At 27.9% G+C, this 9675-nt stretch overlaps 1 long non-coding RNA gene and 1 pseudogene across 1 annotated transcript; both read right to left on the bottom strand.

Moving 5' to 3' along the window:
* Positions 1-2284: 2284 nt before the first annotated feature.
* On the bottom strand, positions 2285-3983 carry LOC126554862 (uncharacterized; annotated as a pseudogene).
* Positions 3984-6809: 2826 nt separating this feature from the next.
* On the bottom strand, positions 6810-8527 carry LOC126554860 (uncharacterized). The gene is made up of 4 exons (XR_007606741.1): positions 8378-8527; positions 8139-8284; positions 7985-8068; positions 6810-7837 (listed from the first exon to the last, which is right to left on the bottom strand). It is a non-coding gene; the product is annotated as an uncharacterized LOC126554860 (long non-coding RNA).
* Positions 8528-9675: the final 1148 nt, after the last annotated feature.

Here is a 9675-nt window from a genome sequence, read left to right as displayed (position 1 = left end):
TTTATTTATCTATGGTGATAATGTCATCTAGTTTCAAAAGTATCCACTAAGACGGCGCTAGAATAGCTAAAAGGAAAATATCCCCCCGAACACCGCCTGTTGTACTACATTTCGTAGTCAACCCCCCACACTCTCCAACCTTGTCGTGTCCAGTCCTGTATATCTTAGTCCGTGGTTTAAACAGTGAAATAATAATACTACCACGAATGTCGAATAGCAACTGCTCCGAAATTATATTACTCCAATATTGTGATAAGCAGTTGTCCTATAAATTCATAGATAACATAAAACAAAATTCATAATATAACATAATCTTAATCAAATACATAATGAAATAGATGAAAAATGGTATTAGTAAATACTTGAAATTTAAATTTTCATTTGGTATCAAACAGGTAGGGCAAAGGTGGGGCTAAACTAAATTTGGGTAGGGCACTAGCCCCACCTTGCCCCCCCTTGGCGCCGCCACTGCTGAGGACTCATAGTAGGTACTTAAAAACCTCAAAACACGAAATAATTTATTTATTAAAAAAAAAAAAAAAACAAAAAATATGTACTTAAAATGTATTCTATAAAAATATATTTTGTATATTTTTTTCACCTAGGTATACAATAATAACATATTATATTTTAAAACTCTATACTTATAATAGGTAAATGCTACTAATAGAAATGTTGTGAGTGCATCTTGCCAATGCCCTGCTGGTCTAGGAGAGAAATGTAAACATATTTTTGCATTGACACACTATGTTAATATTGAAGATGGCCATTCAAAAACTAGTGATCATTGTGAGTGGAGTGCACCAAAAATATCAAAAGCTGGAAAAGATTTGTATTCCAAAGGGAAAAGAATTGAAGAATTGTTTCTTCCAAAAAATCCACCTGCTATCATGACAAATAATATTCCTGACTTTCAAGTACCTTCTTTATTTAGTATTATGTATAATAAAGAAAAAAAAACCGAATGTGAAAGAATAGTTGTAACTGTTATTAATGATCTTTTAGAAAATGTATTTAAATCATTAGAATTTGAAAAATATGCTTCCTAGTCAATAATATTTTAGATAATCAGAAAAAAGAAAAATTAACTTTCAATTTTAATTTCGAAAACCAAGTACATATAACTTTTTATGAAAATAATATTAACATTACTAACATTCAATTTTCATATATTTTTCAATCTACAATTCAACAATCAAATTCTACAATATGGTTTAGTGAAAGATCATCAAGATTAACAGCTAGTAGAGCACACATGGTTAAAATAAAATTAAAACATTTTGAAAAATTAGTAAATGATTTAATAATACAAAAACCTATGTATGGAAGGGGTCTTACAAATGTTAAATATGGAACTAAAAATGAAAAAAATAGCATTACAAAAGTATATACATTTATACAAACATGACGTAATTGAATGTGGTTTGGTTATTCATACTTTAACTCCTTGACTATGTGAAAGTCCTGACGGAATTGTATTGTCTAATAAAAAAGCATTTAAAGTATTAGAAATCATATGCCCAATAACAGGTCAAAATAAACCAATTATTGATGAAACGGGAAACTTAAATTTAAGTTAGGTATTTAATTAGAGGCACTAATAATATTATTGAATTGAAAAAGAGCCACATTTATTTTATTCAATGTCAAATATTAATGTATTGCTGTGGTCTTGACTATTGTGATTTATTTATTTATTCTGAAAATTTTAATTCATTATTGATAGTAGTTAACACGGATAATATATTTAAAAAAAAATATATACAGAAATTAGGAGATTTTTATTTTAAATTCTATTTAAAAAAATGTATTTTGAATTTTGGTTTATAACTATATTTTATACATTGGTTAAAAGTTATTTTTTTTTATTTTACATATTGTATATTTTATATTTTTTAATGTTATTTTATTTGACATGCTTATTATATTTCTTATTATAATATTTTCTACTTTATGATTATTATTTCTTATAAATAGTTTTAAAAAAATATTTTTTTTTTTTTTGTAATATTTACCTACCATATTGTGAGAAAGTTGTTATTGGTTTTCAAAATGTCATTAAACAAGGTATAGTTTTTATTATTCCTATTTATATTATTACACATTATTAAATATGTTAAGTAATCACTTTTAGATTATTTTGAGCTATTAAATATATAACAAGGCATTTACACAGATTAATATTTATTTAAACATATCTTATGTATATATATATTATAAAAAAACATTTATTATTACAAGAAAATATTACTGAAGAAAAAATAGTATTTACACAAATAAAGGATTAAAGTGATGCTTTAATTGTAGGTGGTTGTAGATTTATCATAACACAACACAAAAAATTGATGTTATCTATACATTCTAATAACTCTGTGGGTTTTTTGTAATATATTATAAATTTTTACTCTTGAATTGACCTTTCAACATGAATCCTAACACTGGCAATTTGGTAGGTATTTATAATTTCATCTTGAGTTAAAGTACCATTGTGCATAAAAGGAGGCATGACTAATATAGAGTTGTTTTCACCTACAGCAGTTTTTATTCCTGGAAAGCCTTTATCAGCCATTATTTCATCACCTGGTTCTAATAAATTTAAAAATCCTGAATCATTAGTTATAAAACTATCACTTTATCTACCCCCATAAGCTTTAGAAATAAATGTTATCATGCCATTTGGAGCCATAACAATTAAAAACTTACAAGTGTAAGTTGATTTATAATTTGAATACATAAACACTCGTTGATTAACATTGGGAGGCTGCTCTGTTTTTATCTCAGTACAATCAATTATTGCTCGACAGTTAGGATAATGTAACTTAAATGCCATTGGTAAGGTAGAAATAATTGTCTGCTTGCTTGGCCAAAATATAAATGATTTAGTATTGGACACTAATATTGATAACAAAGATTTAAAAATGCGTGAGCATGTAGAACGATGTAATTTGAAAAATATTGATATTGCTGTAAATGTTATTCCTAATTTTATTTTAATTAAACATAATAATAGCCTATCTTCCTTGCTCTTTTTTGAATGGCACTGCTGTGGAACATATGTAAGAAATAAATTAAAAATCTCCTGATTTATTCCAGCAATAGAAATTAAGTGTTTTTCATTTTTAATTGACTGGTAACCACAAACATATTCTAATGCTGAATCTATACAACCTACACTAGCCTCTACCATTACAGGTTTAAAGTATAAAGTTTCAATACTAAAAATATTAGCTTGAGTACCAACACTGTTGTTAGAAAATTCACAACTAAATTCAAAAGTATCATTCACAATAACTGAAGAACATTGAATAGCTACATCTTTTTAAACAATACTATTATTATTACTTTGTGATTCTGGTAAATTGTCGGATTCATGTAAAATATTTAAATCTATATTTGATACTTCAGATGTACTGTTATTGTAGATGGATCTTTTAATGTGACGATCAAAGCGGTCGGTACTCTCTTTTGGTAAATTGCTTTGTTTGTAAATAGTAGGAAATATGTAGGACTGTATACTGGGCTCTGAGGATGTTTGGAATATTGACCACCAATGAAATGGTGCTACATATTCTGGAATAGGAAGTAGGCTCCCATTGTTATTTTCAGCACTGAAAAAATTTGCATACCTGCTTAATAATAATATAAAGCAAATTTACCTAATACCTATTAAATAAACACAATTAAAGCATTACTAAACTGTTTGCACAAACAATAAATTATGACTATTTAACAATGTTTTGGGTAAACCTTCTATATTCTAACAAAGATTGTTTATATTGTTGACATTTAAATGTCATAAAACAATCACAGTTACTTTTAGCTCACTTTTTTCGTTTAACAGCATTTATCCATTTCTTTCTTTAATCAATGTCATGAGGCTTAGATGGAAATTGAAATAATTTAATTGATTCAATTTTACTTTGTTTATTTGAACAATTAACCACACAGCACATTTGGTGACTTTTACTTTTAATTTTCGACATAGCGTGACCAAAAGTTAAAAACAAAAATACCTAGTAATACTACCGAATTATTATTTACAAATTACAATAAATGTTTTAGTATAAATTATATTTTAAACGATGGGTTAACAATGAACATACCAAAACTACGATTTGTGATGTGTATCTCGTTTACGTATTTCGTAATAGTGATAACTGATAGTCTCATAGACTCATAGACGGAGCATCACAGGTTGACGGGGTTAGGTGGTGCGGTCACAGTTATTACCACAGCAGTGTTGTCATTTCTGACGACAGAAAATATGTTTATTCGCATATTTATAGAATATCTTATTACAAGTGGACGGGAATACGTGATACTCAGACTACTCAGTATATCCGAGTATATGGGCAGATGGCTATAAGAACCAACAATATGGGCTAATATTTATATTATAATTTGATTTTGACCAAATATAGAGGTGGTTTGACATTTTAGAAGTAGGTAACTTTATTTCAGAAATATTTGAATACATTATAAATAATTAATATTAAATAATATTGGTAGGTACAAAAAAGTAATCCAAAAAAAAAAAAAATCTGTTTTTATTCATTTCGAAACAATATAAGTTTTGTATATTTTTTCCGCATTGATCCACATTTCTTTTTTTCTTTTATAGAAGCAGCATGGTGGAATCTTAAGTTTAGAAATTTAATAATTATTAAAGCTATAACTTGATCCCGATGTGTGTTGAATAATTGTTGTCCACTACAGTGTTCATTCAATCCTTGAAATATGGTTCTTTGATAAATATTTCTTTTAATTTCATTAATCATTTTGTTTTTGATATTTGGTAAAAATACATTATACGATCGAAAATCTCTCTCTGCCACTTGACAGATTTCAACCACATCTTGAGACGGATTAATTAATGCATTATTTCTGTCCTTAATCTGAATAAGTTTTGATGAATGCCCCGTTTGGTCAATCAAATATGTATGACAAGTCTTACAATTTATTTATTTTTTTAATTGTTTCACTATGAAGCCAGCAATATATGAAGTTACATCATCAACATATGGTGTAATATTTTGCAAAACTTCATAATAATCATGGTCTGGGATTATTGTACTGAGTTGTTCTTGTTCTTTATCATTCTTTATAACACAGTCTGGTCCTACATTTACAACAGACATTTGTGTACCATCTAAAATGGCAATACAGTTTCCATATTGTGACCCAGAAATTTCATTGTGAATTAATAGTTTTTTATAAGCTGCTTTGAATTGTTTGCATGTGGGATTGTTATTAAATCCTCCTCTTTGACGCACAGAGCTAAAAAATGTTTCTAAATGATCCTGAGATAATTTGTATGACAGTAAATAATTAATTGAATATTGGTTATTGATAAAATAATACAATTTCAGCAGATTATTTAGAGCTTTAACTAGGCCAATGAAACCTGTTTTTCTGCCACTCTCAACCACTTTTTTACCATCTGCCAACTTCAAACTAAATATGTATTTTTCAAACTAAATGCCAAATTTTGAAAAACTGTCTGCACTTTTTTCATCTAATGATACATTAAATGGGCTCTTTGAATATTTAGTTCGACAATTTAAAATATCAAATGCATTATTAATCATTGAGCAGAATTCAGAAGTGCCATCAATATCATTAAAACGTTCATCACTTAATGATTGACAAAATTTAAGTGCACAACTTACACTGTTACTTAATACTTGAGCCGCTAATTTTACATTCATTTTTTCGTTGTAATAATAAATGTGCCTGTTGGTTAATTTTGTCGCTACTCTTAACCCCTCATCCTGTTCCATTTTATGCAATTGTGTAATGTGATCCCATTTGATTGGTCGCCCCTTGTCATCAAAAATACACTTATAATCACCTAATGTGTTCCTTACTAATTTCAACATGTGACAAGCATCATAGAAAATATATATAGGATCATTATTATAAGGATTTTTGAAACAAAAATTGTTTTCATCATTGTTACTTAATACTTATCATGCTAAAAGAAGCACCTAAGTATTTACACATAGTAGTGTTTGAGTAAGCACCATCGAAAGTGACAGAGTGGACTTTTCTCCTGTGTTATTCATGAGTTGTAAGCAATTACTTAATAAATTACTACGTTCATTACCATTAAGTCCTCCAATAAGAAAATATCCTAATGGGATTTTCCAATGCCCATTAATTCCTACTGCCATAAATAAAAACGCATTTTTTGCATGAACTAGGTTATCACCATCACAATCATCAATATTTGCTCCCATATCAACGAACCCATGCATTTTTTCACCATCCCATTCTATATGATCTCTTATACACATTTCATACAAAACTATATTACAAATAATTGTTTGATCCTTGGCTTTAGCTTCAATACAACTAAATAACATTTTAATATGCAATATTCAATTTTAATATTCAGTATTAGTATACAGGATTAGTAGGTAACTCACCGAAATGCTTCGCTAGTAAAACCAGGTTCCCCATTAACTACTTTATACCATTTACTTATCGTCTTTTGGTGAGGAAGTACATTTTTAAAAGTTTTTCTAACATATTCATAAGCTTTACTGGAATAAAATTGAAGTGTTATGGCAAACTTTCTTAGTTTTGATGAAAAAGGTATTTTCTGTCCCAATATTTTACGCTCAACCAAGGAACGCAGTGTATCAGATCCAAAGGACTGTTTTAAATCAAATATTAACCATTATCGAAAATTGAAAATATTTTAATAATACAATATTTTAAAAAAATGAACTTTACAACCACACACAACTTTTTTTGTGAAACTTAAATATATAAACTATTTAAGAACATAAATCATAAATTGTCATAGTGAAGTATATTATAATTTTAATTTACAAACAATATATTTAAACATAATATAATATAATAATGATAAAATTATATAATAATATACAAAAAGATATTATTTTATAATATCTAAAACTAAAAATATTTTAAAAGTATTTGGAATAGTTTTATAGTATTCTAAATACTTAATTCAGAATACTATTTGTATGATGTATTTAAATACATATTCGGAATACTATTTTTCAAGAGTATTCAAGTATTTATTCTAAATACTTTTAAAAAGTATTTTACTCAAGACTAGTGTTGAATCCAGGTATACATCAGGGAGGGCAACTGCTCCCCCTGAAGTTTTGTTTGCCCCCCGGTTAAATGTCAGTAAATAAATTATTTATTTATTAATGAACCAATTTGAATGGTCTAGGTACATATTACACCGCCCCTTAAAAGAATATAATTGGAAATTCTAATTGGCATGGCTGATATCAGTCAGTCACTATAAAATGCGCCTTTATCATTGACATTTGACAATTTTTATGATAATATTAATTATACATTTTTTAAATATTAAATAATTTTAATTGTTTTTATAAGCTAAAGTTAAATTATATCAATTAGATAAATAAAGTAAAGTTTGTTAATTTGTATTAATATTAATTCCACATCTCATAGTGCCCCCCCTGGAAAAAATGTCTGAATTCAACACTGTAATTAAGACTGGTATTAAATAATAATCTATAACAATACTTGAAGGTGATAAGAAGCATTTTCAGACAGTAAGTTTTTATGTTGTAATTTTTCAATTAATTCATCATATGTCTTGAGTTTTGCATTAAGTCTTTGTACTTTCTTTTTAAGGTTGTGGTTTTGAATTTGTTTTTGTCTGTATTTATCTTTTACCATTTGTATATTCCGCTTAGTACGTTTTAGAGTACTAAAATGAGTAGGAGACAATATTCCTATAGTGTCTGTATTTAAACGTTTACACCTCTTTACACTTGGTGATAATTGAGATGGTGAACAATGATCTACATCATCCAAATTATGCTTTCTGAAATTAAAATAGTTTATCATTTTTTATTATAGACACAATATAATATAGGTTATACCTATAATATTATTATTACATATACCTAATGACATAATATGACAAGTATATAATAAAATAATGCAATGTTAAAATAATGTTAAATTTTACCTAGGAGTGACACAGATATCAGACACAGGAGGCTGATCTATTGTCATTATTATTGTATCGCTCTCATTCAATCTATCTTCTTTACTAAAAGCAATAAAGTAAACTCACATTACATTATTATTTTTCAAATCAAAATATTATTATAAAGTATTACCAGGGAACAGCATCTTTCTTTAGAAGCCCACTTAACTCGTAATCTTCAGGCCAAAAATGATCAGAGCATACCCTGTATGAAGGTAAACACAAATTTAGCCCACATGCTTTTTCCACTGGATCTTGCGTGATTCATCTTTAGGAAATCTGAAGTAAATTTAGCATAATATTTGCAAATAGTAATATATATAAGAAAAATGAAGAAATCTAAATTTTAGGTATTTTCTAAAATATAACTACGAATGAAATTTTTTTTCTGTTTTTGTTTTGAACTGAACGTCACAAACAACACACTTTATGACCATTATTATTATAAAAATACTAATAATTAAATAACTCTATATTATAATAACTAAAAGTAATAACTTATTCAAATATCCAGAACCTAACCAGAACACTAGTTAAAAAACGTAATCTTATCAATTCGTTATCATACAATGATTTTTAAAACACAACAACCGATCGCCCAACCTGAAATTCTATTGCGCATGTGTATAGTAATTGAGTAATAGTCGAACAGCGCACTCACGTCTGACCGCTGGAACTATACCCATGCTCCGTCTATGAGTATAAGGTCTATGGATAGTCATTACCCTCCAAAACTTATACAATAGTCCACGGGGCGCGCTGCATTACAACTTGCACGATGCCTATATAATAATGTATGCAACACCGCTTTATCGTCCGTTATTTTTGTTTGGTTATTTTATGTGTCCGTAATTATTATACTTACATGTCATCTTCGTTTATTATATTGTCGCCGTGAATTATTATGTAAGTTACCTGCCGACGAGCTAACGGCCATCGTCCAATTATTATCAATTATATTATATCATTACCATAGCCAAAGGCATACGTTTTTATATTATTAGTCAGTCTCTCTCCAGCGTTTACGCATAAACGCATTTTTATCGCCGTGTTGGTTTTTTATTTGTGGAAAATATAAAGTCGTGGGCGCGAATCGCCACATTTATTATTGTATTTGCTTGGACGCTAATCGTCAATTTGTTTTATTATTATATTATATTATATATAGTGTGTGCTAATCGCCAACCTTTATTATTTATATTGTGAGCGCGAATCGCTACCTTTGGTATTTACATTGTGTAAGCGCGTTAATCGCCGTAATTTGTGATTTTTTATTAAGACAATAATTGTACCTGTCATCTATTTATTTTGTGTGTTATTTAAATTATTTCGTGTGTGTGTGAAATTATTATATAGGCTTTTTTAGGTAGCGGCTGGCCAGCAGTGCTCCACAAATTGTGAGTTTTTATTTATTTATTATTATTTATATTTTTACCTATTATTTTATTATTGCCTGTTGGTACTGTTATTATTATTGGCTGTGCCAAACTGGCAATTTAATTTATTATATTTTATATTGTTGAGCCACAAGGGCTATATTATTATCTTTTTTGTTTATTATTATTATTATTATTATATTTTTTACGTGTTAGGCCAGAAGGGTCGTAATTATTATCTTTTTTGTTTATGAAACTATTATTTTATATTTACGTGTTGCTGTGAATTTTTTA

This window comes from Aphis gossypii, unplaced genomic scaffold (assembly GCF_020184175.1).
Source record: "Aphis gossypii isolate Hap1 unplaced genomic scaffold, ASM2018417v2 Contig00628, whole genome shotgun sequence".
Taxonomy (NCBI): domain Eukaryota; kingdom Metazoa; phylum Arthropoda; class Insecta; order Hemiptera; family Aphididae; genus Aphis; species Aphis gossypii.
The sequence above is the reverse complement of the archived record's forward strand: the minus strand, read 5'-3'. Positions and strand labels throughout refer to the sequence as shown.